Below are 20,319 nucleotides of genomic sequence, written 5' to 3'. Positions count from 1 at the left end.
GCTAGCATCCTTTCATCGGCATTTGTGCTGACCTCAAAACGAAATGTGGAATATTCACCGCGGCGATGAAAGGCACACCGACTGGAACCAAAGCCTAGGTTATAACTTGAGGTAGAACTACGCACCTGGCTTTGTTCCACTATGGTCCCTTCTTCCATGGCTCATTTTAAGTGACTCTGATGCAATCTCTGGTAAAACAAACCAACCAACAAAACAAAAAACAAAGCCCCCCAAACCCTTCTACCCTGTGCCCTCAAGTTCATTTTCTTTTTGTTCTAGCCAGAAGGTGACGTCTGTGGTGGACAGAAGACACCTGGCATGAAAGGATATGTCCATCGGAGGAAAGAGACACGGCGGTCCCGGATTCAGGAGCCCGCTGTGACTGCGGGCACGGATGTTTTGGAGACGGATTTCTTTCTGTTTTAGGACAGGGCTGGCTGAGGCAGGAACCTGGGAAGGGATTCGTCTGAGCGCTTGTGGTTCGCGTGCGGCCGCTCCATCTATCCGTCCATCCATCCACCATCCATCCATCCACCATCCATCCATCCATCCATCCATCCATCCATCCATCCATCCATCCATCCATCCATCCATCGTGCCCACGGAGGGAAAGGCCCGCACATGCACAGAGGCGCTCGGGGGCGAGCAGGCTGTCTGCTCCACCTGGCGTGAGCCCCACGGTCCCAGCACTGTGACGGGGCTCTTTGTACAGTGCGGAGCAGGCGTCTGCCGCCAGGAAATGCCGTCGGAAGTACTTCTGACCCTGCATGGCCTTCTCTGTGAGGCGGCCCGCAGGATCAGTGGCTTGAATTCAAACCCGTTCCCCAGAGAGGGCAAATCAATTGAGCATATGTTTAGTCTAAAAACGTAGGTTTTTTTTTCTTCTTCTTTTAATGTAGTTTTGGAATATGCGAGATATTTCCTTACACACCAGCCTTCTCTTTGCCCCAAAGATTTGTCAAATGGAATTGAATGCATACATATCAATGTGCCCATTGTTGCCAGGGGAGAATCATTGCACTGTGTCCTTGCGCGTTTGGGAGAAAATGCCCGCAGTGTTGAAACAAGATGCCTTACAAAAGTTGTGAGTACATGGCCACTCCAGGTTTCTGGAAGAGGAGACTCAAATGAGATTCGCCGAGTTCACATTTTAATGTCAGGCCTAGGAGAGAAAGGCAACGGTGCCTCATCTGCAGGCAGGCTGGGATTGGATCTCTGTTTTTCCTCAAGTTTATCAGTTACCTGGAGAAACTGTTTATAAAAGGATGTGTATACAGTTTTCTCCAGGTTCAAATTCTTAAAAGATCGAAATTGAACAAACGTATTTTCATAACAAAGGGTTTCACAAAGCCTCCATTGGCTTTGCCACGCTGCCAAGCTACATAATAGTGACACTTTCCAACGATCATGTGCCTTATTAAAATAGGACCCCCCTAAACAAACAAAAACTTTTAAACGTGTTCTTTGGCTGTGCCTTAACATTTTTATTCTTACAATGAGAATGTTGTAGAAGCCACTTTGCCAGTCTTCCCGAATAATGAGAAAAATGGAATTTTCTATCAAAACCCAAAGGATGGGCATTTGCCTTCAGTCAAAACTGGAGAGGGCCACAAAACTGAATTCCAACAGCCAGGCTTCCTGTGAAGGGCATGTTCCCCACCTGGCACATTCAGAGTCTACGAGGACATATCAGATGGAGACTCAGACACGATTGCTGACACTCGAATCTAGTTTCCTCACGCAAAGCCTCATAAACGGGAGGTAATATTATGACACACACATGCTCTCTGCCTCCCTCGCTGCATTTTCTCACAGTGAAGATAGCACACGTATAATACGACAACCTTGAGAGAGCACACGCTGCTGGGAAACATTACCTTCTGTGCTGCAGAGGATTCACGAGTTTGCACCAGCTGCCTGAATCTGCCCAGACATGTTCCAGTGCTGATCCCGTGAAGACGGGCAATTAAGCCAAGTGTTGTAGCCAGGAGACCCCAAATGTCATTCCAACCTTCTCTCCCCTTTGCTGAACCCACGTTGATTTTTTTTCTCCGTTAAGTAATTGCATGTATGCCTGTATACAGGCGTGTGTGTGTTCTTGATGCGCCTAACCGAAAGTGACAACCCTGTAATCATAACATATGAATTCCCTACTATGAAAGAAGATGAATTTTATAAGAGCGCAAATTCACGGTGGTTATGTTCAATAACGTGTGTTTAAAAACACACCTATCTTGATAGCGTCTTTAACTCTGTCTTGGTTAGTCCACAGAGGTTTCCACAAGAAGTTTCTTGTTGGTTTAACCATTGAGTGCAGGAAGAATGGGGCTTTAAAAGTCTCCATAGAGAAGTAATCTCAGAGGGGGGGGGAGGATAAATACAAATCAGGAAATATGAAAACCCCCCTTCCCTTCCCCAAGTCTGTGTCATGTTACAGAAGCAATATTAATAAAATATTATCAAAGGATGGAAAGATCTTAAGAAGGAGCACATTGAATGTTTGTGGCAGACAATTCTGGGGCGGCCAGAAAGAACGAAACAACATCTCAGGACGGCACTGGCGGAATAAACCAATTGTCGGGGTAGCGGAAAACTGAGCAAGAGTGACCAAAGTTAAGAGACCTCATGATTCGTGACATCTTCCTTGAAAAATAAATCCAAAATTAGAAAAGGAAGAATCAAGTGGACAACCACTCACTGAAGGGCAAGTCAGAATTCTCTTTATTAGTGCGGACTAGTCGATTTTATGTGATAGTTTGTTGTATTTAAAGACAGTGTAAAACTCTCATCGCAAACAGTTGTTTACAGTACGTTTTCCAGCACTGAGCTGTTTTAAAGCTCAATTGTGCATTTTGCAGATAAAGTGGGAAAACTAACTGAAGGCTGTATTGTAAGCAGTGGTTGCCGTGGAAACCCCAGTTTCAAGAGCTGGTTCTCCATTACCACTTAATTTAGGCTTCCTAATTGCATTCCACTAAATCGGTAGCGACAATATCTGCAGAGCAAAACTGCATGCCCAGTCTAGCGCGAACCTCTTTGAAACAGGCTTTTTGAAAGCCAGGAGCTATAAAAACTCAGCATGACGTGGGGCATATGAGAAACCTGTAGTTCAAATGTACTGCTGCCTGCTTTCTCATCCTTAGTAACTTCAGTGCGCCCCACACCAATCTATTAGTTCAGTCTACCTTAAAGATCATAACGCTCTGCCATGTGGAAACTCATCTGTCCACCAACACATTGGTGCAAAATAGATTTAATTGTACTTCCAGCCCGGTATCATGTCCATCTCATTTTACTGCACACCAGCAGGTAGCCAGCGCACAGCCTCACTCTCCTGGAACTGCCTTTGCCCCACAATACCAGGAGAACAATACTTTCTCAGTTGAAATTATTTGCCACTGTTGGGCTGAGCGGAGAGCGAGACCGCCCATATGTGACCTGAAGAGAGGCTTGTCAGAACCACTAGACATAAAAGCATTCCAATTATCAACCACACTGCTTTAATAGAGGAGGCAACTAATATGATAGTGTAAGTGCCGGTGCCAGTGAGAAGCTCTTCGTCACTGTCAGATTAACACTTGAGTTAAACTCTTGTAAATCAGTCACATTATGCTGCGGGTTGAGAAATAAACAGAGACCTATTATGCTGAAAATTCCAAAGGGCTCTTCCCGCAAAAGGAGGTGCATTGAATGCTTTCTGAATCGGAATTTTATGAAGTTTATTATTTTGCCATTGCTATCGTGAGTCCTGTTGGAAAGGTTTAAGTTGCCTGGGATTCAATGCTGAATTAGATAGAACCTTTCGGAACCAGCAGGAAGGCCACCCTGGCTCTCTCGCAGGGCCTAGTGGTGTTTTGTGTGACGTCCAGGGGGAGAGAGAGCCAGCTGACCTCTCTCTGATTGACAACGAAATCCCACCATTCTCGCTTTCTCCCGGAACAACAAACGCTTTCAAGCAGAACGCCTTGCTATCTTGGAGTACATGACTTTATGCCAATGCGTGGCGAAGCTCATCATTTCCATCGCTCCGTTCCAGAGGATTTGGCATCTGTATTATAGGCGGAGCGAGTCTCGGTTTTGGCCCCAGAGAGACAAGGAAACAACTGCAGCATTTTATCCTCTCCCTGGCGTGGGGGCATGTTGCTTAAGCAGCCTCGAAGCTGCTGCCAAGCATCCCACTATTGTCTTCTGTCTCCCAAGGGTTTGAATGCCTTTGCCCTCCCAACTGCGGGTCTTCTGCAGGGAATGAATGAGGCATTTTCCCGAACAAGACTTTATGAATGAGACAGACTGTGTATTACAAGGCAAGAGGATTCGTGTATTTCCTAGATTAAGAAAGCGAGTGCTAAGGGAGCCTTCCATCTAGGGCGCTAGCCGTCATGTGGGGGTAGGAAGGAAACCACCACCATTTGGCCACAAAGGCAACTCCCCCCAGCCCCTCCCCAACACCGACCAAAAAAACGCACAACTAAACACTGGAGAAAGAGCGAGAGGAGATGATGCGCTCCAAGATGAGGCCCGGAGGAGCTGGGGCTGCAGGTGGATTCTAACAGACAAACAGGCAGTGTTCTAAGGGGGTGGGGAGAGGCTATAGATGCGGGACAATTCTTAGCACGACGTCACTTCAATGCAGTGGTCTGTGTCACAGTGCACTTGATTTTTCACTTGGTTGGGGTGTGGTTGTTTCTGATGGGGAAGAACGCCATTGTCGACGTGGCTGGCTGCCTCTCAGGCAGAAGGACTTGCCACCTTCCCACAAATGTAATAACTCACGACTGGGTGACGTAGAACGTGTCCTCTTAGAGATGAAGTTTAAGCAGCATTTGGAACTCAGGTTCTGAAAGGTCGGTTAATCTCATGGGCGCAGGCCTCACCACCCTATTCTTGCTCCTCTCCTTCGGGCTTTCTTAACAAGAAGTCATTGGTGACTTCAGGTTCTGAAGGACACCGCGGTGTATTTCTGATGCCTCAAATGCTGCGTGCTCCGCACTGGCTCTATTTCTGTTGGTTTCTGCCTCGCCGTGGAAGGATTGAAGACAGAAAGTACGTTTTATGTCATCAAGTCATAAACACGTTAAAAACAAACCCCTTCTCCCTTCACCTCACTTGGGGCTGACCAGCACCGCAGACTTGTCTGGGAAGCTCATGTAAGTAGCTCTCACAGGGCCAGCAGCCATCAGGGACAGAGATCAAGGAAAAGTAGACGCAACTTTGTTCAAGCATCAGGTTCCTGCTAATTTCCTCTCACGATACCCTTATGAAAATGCCTCTGATTTTATCTGTCTTCTCCCACTTTGCCACAGCTTATCTCTTCTGCACCTCACGAAACTAATAAAATAAAAGACTAATGTTTCCTTCTCATCTTTAACAATTAATTCTAATTCTAAAACTTCTTTGATCTCCTCCCCATTCTTTTCAAATGAAAACCCCACTCCTCCCATTCCCTAAATCTTTTGGCTTCAAATCAAGTCTAGTTGCAGTGCACACTCTAGGTACTCCGTAAAAAGGAAATTGCTACAGCTACAGAAAATGATTACTGCTGAATTACAAATCACCAAGATTGCATAAATAGTTATGAGGGAAAATTGCAGGATAATGCTGCCGATAGAATCAATAGCATCCTCTATAGAGATATACCCGGGGGTTCTATATATTATCTATCCACCAGAATGTCAATATAGTAAAATCTACAGAGGAATTTACATCAAGCGCTATTCTCTGTTAATTCCCAAGTGAATAATAAATCAAATTGCATCCCTGAAAGAGCTTCTCCTCTAATCAACTCGTTTAAGAAACTGGTTAAACTGACCGTCATGCTGTTGCAGCTAATGGATGTTTGCAAGCGCTCATTTCTCCTTTAAAATTTACAGAACATTCGCTGGACTAAGCATTTTAACATATGACCCACGGTGGCAAAGGAAAAACAGCAAACATTCTTGAGTAATTAATACCCATGCAATTATATTTATTATAAAACGTTTTGCACTTATATTATTTCTCTTTGAACTTCAGTGCTTATTTAGGGGTCCCAAACATAAAGGGATTCCTTATAAAATGTATGTTTTTAAAAAATAAATCAATATATATTGATCAGGCTTTCTTTATCTTTAGAGACCAATGCTCAGGTTGTCTTCTTTCTTCTAATGTCCTTTAAATGAATTACTCCAGGAATTAAAAAAATATATACTTTATACGTTTTTGTAGAACAACTGGATACATCTTAAACTGCACTGTTTCGTAATCATAGGTCTTGATACCTCTGAAAGAGGCAGGAGTGCTTTCAGCCCACTAGGGAATGATTGATTACATATTATTAACACAAATTTGGCATATATATGTACATATACACACAATATATATATATATTAGAGTTCCATATGATTGTCTACAGACTAGATCAATATCCAAAATTCCAAGAACACAACTATCTTCCTTTCTCTTGCTCTTATTTTAAAACGTGTACTTATACTGTGTTGTTTATTTGTTTTGAAGAAGTAATTGGCCATTCCCATATAGTTTAGTCACTAAAGAATGTCATGAAAAATTGGCTGTGAGTCAGCTACCATTGCTGAGCACTCTGAAATTGACTACAGTAGAGGACTCTGGGTACAGTGGGAGAAATAGGTGAGACAAACTCAACATAATAAAAATGGCCACCCTCACTGGTGTGGGGGAGACACGTGGAATCCTGAGACCATGGTCCTTGCTCATACTTCCGACCTGGAACTGAAATTTCCTCCATGCTCAACTTTCCATCAACTAACTGACAGGTCTATCGGGTGAAAAATAACACACTGTACAGCATCCAAAGGCCCACAACCAACCATACAGAACCGAAAGGTTCTGACTTGCCCTAGGCTAAACCTCAGAAGATAGGAATGGATACAAAAGAAGGATAAATGGAAACAGCAAACAGACAAGAAGTTGGAAGAGTTGCTACATTATGGAGACTGCAAACAATGTCATGCTGTAAAATGTGTATGAATTATTGAATCAAAAACAAATTTGCTTTGTAAATCTTCATCCTAATCATAATAAAAAGTAAAAAAAATCAATAACTGTGAGGTAACTGTGGTAGTTACGCAATCTGTTGTCAATTTGAGACTTAAGAGTCCAGAGTGGAGTTTAGCCCATCAATCTGATCACAGCTTGATGACCTTATTTGGAGGCAAGAAGGAGATAAATAGCTCACCGGAGGCAGACACACGCTCACTCCCTGGGAGACATTGCAGCTGACAAGACACATGGAGACAGGCTGATGGCAGCCAGAGCCTCAGAACTGGAGAAGTCGCATGGAGACTCTTGTCAGCGCTGAGATGCTTACACCACCACTGGATCCACAAGACTTCTCACCCATTGACCTGTGATCTTCCTGCATTCAACGTCATTGCATATGTTTCCTGAATCTGAAGAGAACTTTATAGATTGGTGTCAGACACATGGGCTAATAATGGACTTATGGACTTGAACTGGACTGGGCTGGGATGTTTTCATAATGTGCAATTACTCTTTATATAAAGTTCTTTCCTATATCCATCTGAGCGTCTATGAATTTTTTTTCTCTATTCAACCAAGACTAACACACAGTAGAAAGCCTCATCCTTCTCCTACAGAGCAGCCAGGGGTTTCAAACTGCTGACCTTGCAGTTAGCATCCCGATGGGTAACCCCTTCCACCACCGGAGCTCCTCCAAAGCCTTATGGCATTACTAATAACCATCCCTTAAAATCAAGAAGTGAACAATCAACAATTTGATAGAAAAACGGGCAAAAATATATCAACAGGCAGGTCCCAGAAAGCATGAAAGCAGCTCTTGAGCACATTAAAAAAAAAGATGCTTGACCCCATTCATTGTAAAACAAATGAATATTAAGAGAGTTCTTGGACAAATTTTTTACATATTAGGCTGGTAGAAATTTGACTGGTTTTCAGCATAAGTTATGGACGATGCTGTGGGGAAACAAACCCTGCGATAAAAAGCAACAGAGGATGGATACATCTGACCTCCTTTGACTTGCCTATTGCCATGTGGTAAGAGTCAGGCAAGCCTGCACGTTCCATCCTTTGTTGCCTATTGTGACACCAACCATTCCTCCCATGCACGCTCCATCTATGCAGATTTCCATAGTTCACTGCGATGGCCACCAAGAACTCACAGACAATACCCATGGTTAAGGGGCTTCACTAAGGAAGTTAATAGTTTATCATAGGTAAGGGTCAGCAAACAGTAAGGATACAGTTATTGGTTTCTTTAGCCAATAGCCAGGTCTCTCTCAATTTTGTAGTCTCTCAGTCATGTGGTCCCTGGGCCTTTAAATCCATGGACCAGGAAGCCAGCCTGCCTGTCACTCTCTCCTCCATAGTCTCAGGCCACATGAAGAGGTGCCCTATAGTCTCAGCGATGTTCCTTGCCCGTGTCTAATGCATCTAGCCTTGGCAGACTTCACCATTGGAGGACAAGTTCTTTGATGTGCTGTTCCCAGTTCTTCTGGGTTTCTCTCCTCTCTGCTCCTGCTTCAGAAATGGCTCTTCCTTACAACCACGGGTGATAGTAACGAAAACGGACCAACCCCCTCTACCACTGTTACACATGCCCTGTTTGCATAGTCCCGCCCAGTCATTTGGTGGGAGTTACAAAGACTGGGGTAGAAGACCATATTAACAATGGTGTATAATGCTTGTGAACAGGTAAAATGATACAACTCCTGTACAGGCGAAGTAGAAAATACCTATCAAAATACTATATGACTTTCCCTTTTGTTCCAGAAATCTCATTTTTAGTATTCCCTTAGATACATTTTCAAAAAAAAAAATCAAAAGCACAAAACTGTTCATTACAGCACATTTGTATTAGCAAAAGATTGGAAACAACCCAGGAATCTCCATAAAAAGGTCCTATGGGAATGAACAGTACAGTATCCAAACAATGAAATGTTAAATGAAAAAAATAAAAGAAAGAAAAAGGTCTCTGTACAAGGATATGAAACGATCCTCGCATACATTCTGGGGTGAAAATAACAAAGTGTAGAACACAAGCCTTTTGTGTAAGAAAGAGTTGCAATGTGACTATGTTTACCTATTTGCTTATATTTTCATAAAGCAAAAAATAGAGAGATCGCCCCAAATGAGTACAAATTGTTGCTTACAGAAGAGAGCAAAGGGGACAAGACTGAAATTAGATTTCTTTGATGTAAGGCACTTCAAGTATGTGTATTTCAGACTACAAAATAAAAAAAATAAAGATTTCAAATCTTCAAAAAAACAAAAACAAATTAAAAGCATAAACCGATATAAATTTGCAGACAGAATTACATGAAGAGTTAATTTAAGGGATTTTAGAAGACATTATTTAAACTGAGAATCCAAGGTAGTACATATTTTTAAGGATAAATAGGACTACTACACAATCTTTAAATTTCATTCTTTAGTAAAAATTACACTTCAGGACAACCTGGGAAGTCTAGGGGCAATTCTAATCTGTTATCCGATGTTGTAATGATTTGGAATCGACTCAACGACAACATCAACAATCTTAAAGTTAACAATATTAGTACTATCACTTTAAAATTAATTGTACATGAATTGTAGGATAGAGAAGAGGAGAATTTAGCATCAATATATTTAAAAATAATTTTATTGGGGGTTTGTACAATTCTTATCACAATTCATCCATCCATTGTGTCAAGCACATCTGTACATTTGTTGCCCTCAGCATTCCCAAAATATTTACTTTCCACTTGAGCCCCTAATATCAACTCCTCATTTCCCCTCTCTCCCCGATCCCCCTCATGAATCCTTCATAATTCATAAATTATTATTATTTTGTCATATCTTATACTGTCTGGCGTCTCCCTTCACCCACTTTTCTGTTGTCCATCCCCCAGGGAAGAGGTTATGTAGATTCGTGTAATCAGTTCCCCCTTTCTACTCTACCTTCCCTCTATCCTTCAGGGATCACCACTCTTATCACTGGTCCTGAAGGGTCATATGTCCTGGATTCCCTGGGTTTCCAGTTCCTATCTGTACCAGTGTACATCCTCTGATCTAGCCAGATTTGTAGGGTAGAATTGGGATCATGATAGTGGGGAGGAGGAAGCATTTAAGAACTAGAGAAAAGCTGTATCTTTCATCGTTGCTACCCTGTACCCTGACTGGCTTGTCTCCTCCCCGCAACCCTTCATTAAGGGGGTGTCCAATTGCCTAACTATGTGGGTGTCAGCAAAAATTCTGAAACTTTCCCTTCAATGTTCAGTAACTAAAGCAAATGGAATTGATGGAATAAAGGATCTGAACAGAAAATTTCCAAAGGCAATTTTGAGAAGACAAAATCGAGTATTACAATGCAATAAGATCTGGAATTAGAACACTCACAAGGGTAAACATCCCCAACATACATATTTCAAGCTGAAAGAGGTGAAGATAAAATAAAACATTGAATTTAAATATTGAAGACGTCCTTGGGAAAAATATTAAGTGATGTAGGATATATTAAAAGAAGATGGAAAAAATACGCAGGTTTACCATGCAAAAAAGGAATTGGTAGATGGTCAACCATTTCAAGAGATAGCGCATCCATCAAGAGCCAATTGCTTCGAAGGAAGAAATCAAAAGTGAACTGAAGGTATTAACAAAAGAACAAGGCCCTAGGTATTGATGGAATGGCCACTGAAATGCTTCAACAAGCTGATGAAGCACTGGATACTACATCTGGTATATGACAAGAAATTTGGAAGACAGCATTCTGACCAACTGCATGAAAAATCTGTACCCATTCCAAAAAATGGTGACCCCATAACATTGTGGATATTGTCATACATTATCATTAACTTTATATAGAAATCTACTTTCACTGATGAGAATTCGACATTTGCAGGAGTACATTAACAGGGAGTTGTCAGAAATTCAAACTGATTTAGAAGACAGAATATGAAGCATATCATTGCTGACATCAAATGAATTTAAAAATAAGCATCAGGAAAAAAAGCTCATTTTTATTTATGAACTATGCAAAGGCATTTGATTGTATTGATCATAACAAATGATGGAGAGCATCAAGAGGAATGAGAATTCCAGAACCCTTCATTGTACTCATGTGAAGCCTGTATGGAACAGGAAATCGTCATTCAAATGGAATAAGGGAATACTTTATAGTTTAAAATCAAGAAACACGTGCACCAGGGTTTTATCTCTTCACCCTTATTTATTCAAGCTGTACGTTGACCAAATCATCTGAGAAGCTGGACTATATGAAGAAAATTGCCACATCAGGATCGGAGGAAGGCTGATTAACAACCAATGATAGGTGGATGGCACAACCTTGCTTGCTGAAGGTGAGGAGGCCTTGAAGCACTTGCTGACGCAAATCAAAGACTGTGACCTTTCGTATGGATTGCAACTCAATGGAAAGAAGATTCAAATCCTCACAATTGGACCAACAGACCGCATCCTGATAAATGGAGGACATCACTTTGAAGACCAAGGTGCGTCCATCCCAAACCAGAGTATTTTCAATGGCCTCATATGTATATGAAATTTAGACAGTAAATAAGGAAGACCTAGAACGGACACATTTATTTATGGTGCTGGTGAAGAATATTGAAAACAACATGGATTGCCATAAGAACCAACAAATCTATCTTGGAAAAAGGATAGCCGGAATACTCCTTAGAACTGAGGGCTCTGCATCTTGAATTTGCTGTCAGGAGAGACCAGTACCTGGAAAAGAACATCAGGCTTGGGAGAGGAGAGGGTCAGCAAGCAAGAGGAAGACCCTCACTGAAATGGATTGACACAGTGGTTGCAGCAATGGGCTCAAATCTAACAATTGTAAAGGTGGCGCAGCACTAGGCAGTGTTTTGTTTTGTTGTATATGTCAGGTCACTATGAGTTGGAACGAGCTCAACAGCACCTAACAATAACCACACAGAGACACTGGCAGTTACTAAGTACTGTGTCCATTGAAAGGAACCAGGTCTGGTGCAGGAAACATGAAAACAAGCAGGGATACTGGGTGTGCCAGACAGTAAAGCAGCTGTAGAAGACTAGTGGGGTCGTGTGAAAATGACAGACTAGATAATATGAAGGGCCATCAATGGCCATTTGAGGACTGTGATGAATTGAAATGCATTAAATCTGAGAAAGCAAGGCAGTGATCTGACAGGTCTGTGTGTATGAGCTATTGGCCTAAAACAGTATCTGCCACCACCACAACACACACACACAAACCAAAACACAAACATTCATTAGTCTCCATGGAAGGTAACTTAAACATCAAATCTTTTGACTGAACATTAATACTTAGAGGAAAGGAAACTAGCATTTATACTTCTCTTTGATGCAAATCTATTAATTCCTTTGAAAAAATAAGGAACGTAGACTAGATTAAAAAGCCACATTTTAACAACATATAATAAAGTATTTGATTCAAGCAGAGGTCCTCAATTTAAAAAAAACATAAAGGGGTGTGACGTAAACTTTACGTTGAAGGGAACAGGCTGCCACCCTATCACCCTGATCACCACTACATAAATGTGACTGGGCTTTCAAAGATGGCTGCAACAATATCCCTAGTGCTCTTTTGAAAACGTGGCTTTCCAGTTGAACTACCAAGAGATGGTCTAGGCTAATCTTGTGACTCGTATGAGTTGGATGTGATGTTCTGTAAAATCTTCGCTGGGCCCTAGTAGATTTGCATCTTTTGCCTTTTGTCACTTGAAGCCATCTTTCTTGGAAGTCAGTTGTCATGTAAGAAGTCTGGTTACCAGAGACCATCACGCTGTGTGGAAACTCGAGTGTATCTGTGTGGAAAGAGAGACGATGTGGGGGAGAACTCAGGAGCTCCTCTTGGACTTTCTAGCACAGCCTTGCCACCAATAGAATGCATCCAATGGAAGCACACCAGTAAATGCACATGGATCAGGAAGGGGCCTACGGAGGCCTGATCCAAATTGTAACCTATAGTATTATGACCAAATAAGGTTATTGTTTTAAGCTATTACATTTTGGGTAGTTTCTTAGTAACTGCAACATAATTACAAGTTCACTGTTTTGCAGTCTATAGTAAAATATTTGAGATATTTCAAACAAAAATGATCTGTAGAAGAAACCAATAAATGAAAGTTTGTTGGAATACTTACATTGAAAGATCAGATTTTCATCTTCAGAGCCCATTTCTCATTGTTGCCTTCATGGTGAATGGGACAATAAGATTTAAGACATCTCTCTCTCTCTCAGTTCATATTTCAATTAGATCAAGCATAATTGTACAAATGCTACTGTTCGGTTTCTCTCTCCGGGACTAGATTTCAGCCTCGGTCCTTGGCTCAGTACGAGAAAGATTTCACGCTGAAGCCGGGCTCGTGATCCAAGTGACTTTAATGAGAGTTAAAAGAAGCATCAGTTTTTACACGGCACCCATAGGATTCCTTTGACCATGCGGTCTGGCAAAGACTGCCCCAGGTCACACAAGGATCTCTCTCCTCCCAAGAAGACGACCAGACCACCCAAGCAAGACCAGCCCCTCTCCCTTCTGGTCCCTGCCACTTTAAGGGTTCCTGGGGGAGGTGTGGTGAACGACCCCAGGTCGATCCCATTGGCTGAATTGCAATCACCTGGCCCAGGTGGGCTGCTCCAGGTGTAACACCCATCTGCGTCCACTGGCAGGAAAATCCAGCTTTGTCCTTTGTTGGCCCTCCTGGGCATGCGTCAATGGACTTCCCAATTACCTAGGCTAAGCTACCTAACACTACCACCTTTATTTTCAATGTTTTCTTCTTGAAACCTTTGATATCAGCTCTCCTTTATTCCTTGCCTCCCCACCCTACTCCCCAGGAACCCTTATTATTATATTATATATAATTATTATTTGCCGTATCTTACACCATCCAATGTTTCTATTCACCTGCAATTCTGTTATTCGTTCCCCTTGAGTGAGGTTATACAGTCACTGATATAGCTGTCTTGTGCTGTGTGCAGCACGGCAGCAGGTGAGGGGGTGAGGGTGGCAGGACAGGCAGGGAATGCCCCATTCAGCCAGAGGGCAGGCAGAACCTCCCCAGCTGCATGTAGGATTACTGAGGGCAGACAGTAGCTTCACCCCCCCCCCCTCCATTGGGCTTAAAGCGTTTATCACAGATACCCTAATAACTCAGAGTTTCCTCCCTACAGCTGGAATTGAATTAAGTTATTCTGAAACAGGATTGTGTTGGGGTCTTTGTTAAATTGAAAGCCTCTTGGCTCTTTAGCTAACTTCTGACATTCCTTAGCATGGGATCCTTTATTATGCTAACGTATGTTAAAGGTCTCCTTCTACCAGTTGTCTTGGAGTTAAACAATGAGCCTGTGATTTGCAGTTTTTCCCGAGAAAATATTTTTACTATTTTTATATTGGGCTTGTGTGGTGTCTTGATATCAGGCTGACATGCTGATGCTCCTGAGGAGGAGATCTAGCTTATCAGAGAGGTTGTTTTCTTCTGGCCAACTGGAACTGAATTCGTCCCCTGGACTATGGCTTCCTGCTTATTTTCTGCCACACAGTGATCTGACTCAGGCAAGTTTCCTCACGTCTTTTCAATTGCTCCAAATCTATGGCTACCCGTGCTTAGCCAGACCCCAAGGCTATGAGATTAGGGCAGCTAACTGTGGGAAGCTCTGGTGTGGGGTCCTGTGGCTAGCTTTCAGAGGTTGTCCTTGAGTCTGGGATTATGACCCCTATTGGATGTCGGTCTGGGGAAATCGACACTTGCTGCCAAACCAGGGTCCTGGTAGCTGCCATGCCGGAGCCCACAAGCCCAGTGCACTGAACCTAGAGCGATTCAGTGTGTTCTCAGTTTGCATTGTGAATGAAAATAGGATAGGTCCTAGTACCCTGATTCAAATTTTAGGACTCTGCCTCCCAGTCACCTTACCTCCCAGTTTTCTGGTCTGGCAGCAGGAGCTCTGGGAGGGTAAATCTCACTGCATGCCATTGTTTTCCATCTCAACTGTCTAATTCCACATGTAGACCCCCCTCAAGACTTGTTAAGAAAATGGTTAGGACTGATTGAAATATTTGGCAATGTGGTGGCATGTAAGATTAGCATACAAAAATCAATTAGATTCCTGTATGCACCGGAAGAAAGCTCTGAAAAGGAATTCAAGAAAAATAGCCATTAAAAGATAAAATAATCCAGAATAAATCCAATCAGAAAAATAAAAGATTTGTTCAAAAGACCTGTAAAAAATTACAAACACCCCAGATGCTATATTTCTTGATAACCGGGCCCCATCAACCTTCTTCAACACACTTACTTATGCACACTTTTGTCTTCAGCATTTATATGGGGGCACATGAGCACATAATGATAGTTTTTGTTCCTTGGTGTCTGTTACCTGATCCCTTCAACACCTCATAATCACACAGGCTGGTGTGCTTCTTCCCTATGGGTTTTGTTGCTTCAGAGCTAGATGGCTGCTTGTTTACCTTCAAGACTTTAAGACCCCAGATGCTATATCTTTTGATAGCCAGGCACCATCAGCTTTCTTCGCCACATTTGTTTATGCACACATTTGTCTTCAGTGATCATGTCGGGAAATTGGGTATCATGGAATGATCATTTAGTCGAGCAAAGTGTTCTTTTATTGAGGGAGTACATGAGTAGAGGCTCAATGTCCATCTGCTACCCTACCACTAAACCTATAAATATATGCACATAGATCAATTTCTCCCACCATCATAAATATATTTATACATGTACATGCCTGTATTTAGGTTTCTATGTATGCCCTTTGCCTCCCACTTCTTTCCTCTATTTCCTTTTAGGGTGAAGGTAAACAAGCGGCCATCTAATCCAGAAGAACAAAGCCCACATGGAAGAAGCACACCAGTCTGTATGATCACGAGGGGTCGAAGGAACCAGGTATGAAGCACGAAAGAACAAAAAATCATATCATCGTGAATGAGGGGGAGTGCAGGATGGGGACTCAATGCTCATCTGTAGACAACTAGACATCCTTTGCAGAGGGGTAGTGGGAAGGAGATGAATCGCTCAGGGTTCAGTGTACCATCGATGAAACACACAACTTTCCTCTAGTTCTTAAATGCTTTCTTCCCTCCTCCCCCACTATCATGATCCCAATTCTACCTTGTAAACCTGGTTAGACCAGTGGATGTACAGTGGTGCAGATAGGAACTGGAAACACAGGGAATGCAGGACAGCTGAACCCCTCAGGACCAGTAGTGAGAGTGGTGATACAGGGAAGGAGGAGGGAAGGGGGCATAGAAAGGGGAAACTGATTACAAGGATCTCTATATAACCTCCTTCCTGGGGGATGGACAACAGAAAAGTGGGTGAAGGGAAATGTCAGGCAGTGTAAGATATGATAAAATAATAATTTATAAATTATCAAGGGTTCATTAGGGAGGGGGAAGCAGAGAGGGCTGGGAAGAGAAAAATGAGGAGCTGATTCCAAGAGCCCAAGCAGATAGCAAATGTTTGAGAATGATGAGGGAAGCAAATGTATAAGTGTGCTTTACATAATTGACATATGTATGGATTGTGATGAGTTGTATGAGCCCCAATAAAATGATAAAAAAGGAAAAAGTGTTGGGAATGGGCTTGCATTTTAAATAAAATGAAAAGAAATGGGCTTATTTATTACATTAAATAAAGGCATTAAATGTTAAAAAATAATATTACAAACACTATTATAAGAAACCAAAAGAGACTTATATAGGTTCATGAATCAGATGACTGCAAAAATGTCAATAGTAGTACATATCACTAATGAACAATGATGAAATTAGGAAACAGTTCATGACATGGATGGATTTAGAGGAGACTATGCTGAGTGAATGTAGTCAATCATAAAAGGACAAATATTATATGAGACCACTAATATGATAAAAATGAATGAAAGATTTTTACACCATTAAACACAGATCTGGATGGTGATCAGAAGTGGGGGGGAATGCAGTTTTGGAAGTAATAGGCTGACGTATAAATAGTTGGTAACAATATTGTAAATGAGGGACTTGAGGTAAAAGGGGCAGGGGGAAGCAGAAATAGGGCAAGCCATGGGAAATGTAAGTAGTTTTAGTTGTTGAATGCAAAAATTATGATCTCCACCTAATTTACAATAAAAAGTTAAAACAAAACAAACAAAACCTCCAGAAAACAACAAATGGCATAGAGAGGCGAGAACCCTCCTAAGCTGCTGGTAGAATTTCACCATGGTACAACCACTGTGCAAAACAGCATGGCGTTTCTTTAAAACATTAGAAATTTAAACACCACGTGATCCAGTAATCTTAGAACTAGGTAATTACCCTAGAGAAATAAGAGCCATGACACAGTAGTTATAGACCAACCTGTGCATCCTGGATCACTGTTCACTGTAGCAAAAACATGGTAGCACCTTAATTGCTCATCAATTGAACAATAGACAAACAAACAATGGCACATACACACAAAAGAATACTACACAACAATGGTGAATCTGTGAAATACCTCATAACATGGATGAACCTGGAGAACATTATGCTGAGTAAAATATGTCAAGCACAGAAGGACAAGTACTGAATGAGTTCCACTTCTACAAAAGCTCCAGAAAAGTTTTTAGACAAAAGAAACATTCTTTGATGGTAAAAAGGGTAATCGCTAACTAGAGGGGAGGCACAAATTAACTTGGGTCTTTGGGAAGGTAAGTGTAGTTCAATGAATTATGTAACACTAATTATGTAATTAATTTGGCTATTAATAGCCAAAAATGACTATTTTTGTCTTTTTGACTCCCACCAAACAACTTTCATTTTCTTTACGGGTTTGGGTAAGAATGTGGGGGAAGATTTTGATAGACACCCTCTTCTATTTCAAGTAGTAAGTGATAACAGGGCTCATTGTGACTGATATCCCACTGGGTATAAACCCAGCCATCGCAGAGGGCTTCTTCCAGTCAGAAAGAGAGAAGGGCTAGCAGTAAAGCATGCCCTTTGAAATCTGAAATCATTGAACCTCTTTGAACTTCTTCGATCCAGGAGTCAGCTTTGTCACCAGAGGAATAGCAGAGGAGGAGCAACAGCAGAACCAGGACCTAGAGCTTGAAAAAAGTGGTGGAATTTCCAATCAACAGATCGAGTAGAATTGAGTTATTTTAACGCAATACAAGTCAATGGCTTTTGGAGTGGAGTGTCTATGAACACTTGATTGAGCAGCTGGGTTTGCTGACACATGGAGCTGGACCCAGTACCTTCAGGCTAAATTGACTTCAGATGGAATGGCATGCCATTTGAACATGTTTTGGCAGCTCTACAAGAGCTTCATGATAGTGCCCGGATTGAAGATGGACGCATTTGAGTTGTGGTTCTGGAGAATATTGGAAGTACCATGAACTGCTTGCTAAAAGGACGTCAGTTTGTATTGGAAAATGTTGAGTCCAGAGTGCTCCTTAGACACAAGGATGGCAAGATTTCCTTTACCTTACATACTTTGGACATATTGTTAGCAGATACCAGTTCCTGCAGAAAGGCTTCATGTTTGATAAAGTGAAGGGCCAGCCAAAGAGGAGAAGGCCCTCAACAAGATGGATTAGCACAGTGGCTGCAGCAATGAACTTGGGCACTTGTGTGGATGGCACAGTACCATGCAGTGTTTTGTTCTGTTGTGCAAAATGTCGCTATGGGTCAGAGCCAACTTGATGGCAACTAACAACATTAACTGGTTTGTGTATTGAACTGACCAAGAGGTCAAGAGGCCAAGGGCCAAAGAGAGGGCTGCCTGGGAACATGGTAGATTCCCTAATACCATATATATTTGTGTATAAGCCGAGGTTTTCAGCTCATTTTTAATGCAGTTTTGGTGGTAAAATTAGGTACCTCGGCTGATATTCGGATCGGTTTATACTCAAGCATATACGGTAAATTCCATAATTATGAATACTGTCTTTTAGTTCTGCGTGGCTGTTTCAATGGACTATCAAAGCCAGTCTCAGAAGTAGAGGATTATGAAAGGGATGGTTTGTGTCAGAATAGGCTAAGAATTCTGTCATGTCTGACATACCTGAACTCTGTTTTATGGCAATCAACCTTGAATGCCAGAGGAGTTCAGATGTGGCCCCCCAAATGGCTTTCTCAGCAGTAAGGAGGAGCTGTGATATTTAGTTTGGGTTTTTTTTTTTGTCTTTATTCATGGAGAGCATGAGCGCATTCCCCCACTACCACAAATTATGCAGTTGAGTTTCCCACATTTGGGGAAATCACAGGGGTCAGCACATCCAGAATACAATGGATAAACCTCACCCTGGGAAAACCACCTTCGTGATCATGGTATCTCCCCTCCCAGGTTGTGTCAAGTTGGTGGACCAGGATTCTCAGTGGCTTGGCATTTAACACCTACTATTTCTCCATGAGTTGACTTAATGTAATGCAATAACAGCCAATCAGTTGAAAGACCATTAAGGTGGATGAAACACTTTTGCTCAGGTGACAGCCCAAAAGAAATCAATTGAAAGGGAGTTTCCTTGGGGTGTGGCCTGCCTCTATTACAAGTAGACACAGTGGCAAAGTGGGTTCTGAGTTGAGCTGCTAATTGAAAGGTCAGCAGTTTGAATCATCAGCTTCTCCAAGGGAGAAAGATGAGGCTTTCTACTCACTTTAAGATGCATAATTTTGGAAACCCACAGGGGCAGTTCTACTTTGTGCTATAGGCTCAGACTCACTTTGTGTCTGAATTGACTAAATGGCAATGAGTTTGGTTCTGGAGCTTTGCTCTTTGCAGGTTCTGGAAACTAATCTGGCAGTCCTAAAGCCCACCAGGTTGATTGCTGATCCTGGGAGTCATCCCTGTCATGTGCCCTGTTGACCTGGGATGCATTTGCCTCTGTAGCCATCAGTCTGTAGTTTCCTACCAATCTTGGGTTCATCAGTCACCACATCTACTTGAGTCAGGAGAAGTCTCTAGCAGCTAGAGTCTAGCTTGACATCTGACTCATGAACTTGGAACCTACCTAGACTTGGGCTTGTCTGCTTCCATAATTCTATGTTTTATGAGCCATTTTCATGATATAAATTTCTCTTTAGATATACATATATAATCACTTGTTTTGTTTCTCTAGTGAACCCAACCTAAAAAAGGAAACCAGCAAAAAATGATGAAGTCAAATGAAAACACCAAGCTAGGTTAAAAAAAATGTCCATGATATAAAGGAAACAAAAACAACAAAGAGATGGGATAATTTTATGAAGGGATTTACCAGCTAATCAATTATACAATGAATGGATCTTTTTTGGGTTTTAACACTTATCACCTGGTAAAAGACACTCAGGGAAATTTGAATATATAAACT

General features: G+C 42.0%; 1 non-coding gene across 1 annotated transcript; it reads right to left on the bottom strand.

The window, feature by feature from the left end:
• Window positions 1–19,160: 19,160 nt before the first annotated feature.
• Window positions 19,161–19,323, bottom strand: LOC142461808 (U1 spliceosomal RNA). The gene has a single exon (XR_012787003.1). It is a non-coding gene; the product is annotated as a U1 spliceosomal RNA (small nuclear RNA).
• Window positions 19,324–20,319: the final 996 nt, after the last annotated feature.

Source organism: Tenrec ecaudatus, chromosome 11, assembly GCF_050624435.1.
Source record: "Tenrec ecaudatus isolate mTenEca1 chromosome 11, mTenEca1.hap1, whole genome shotgun sequence".
Lineage (NCBI taxonomy): Eukaryota > Metazoa > Chordata > Mammalia > Afrosoricida > Tenrecidae > Tenrec > Tenrec ecaudatus.
This window is presented reverse-complemented; position numbering and strand designations above follow the sequence as displayed.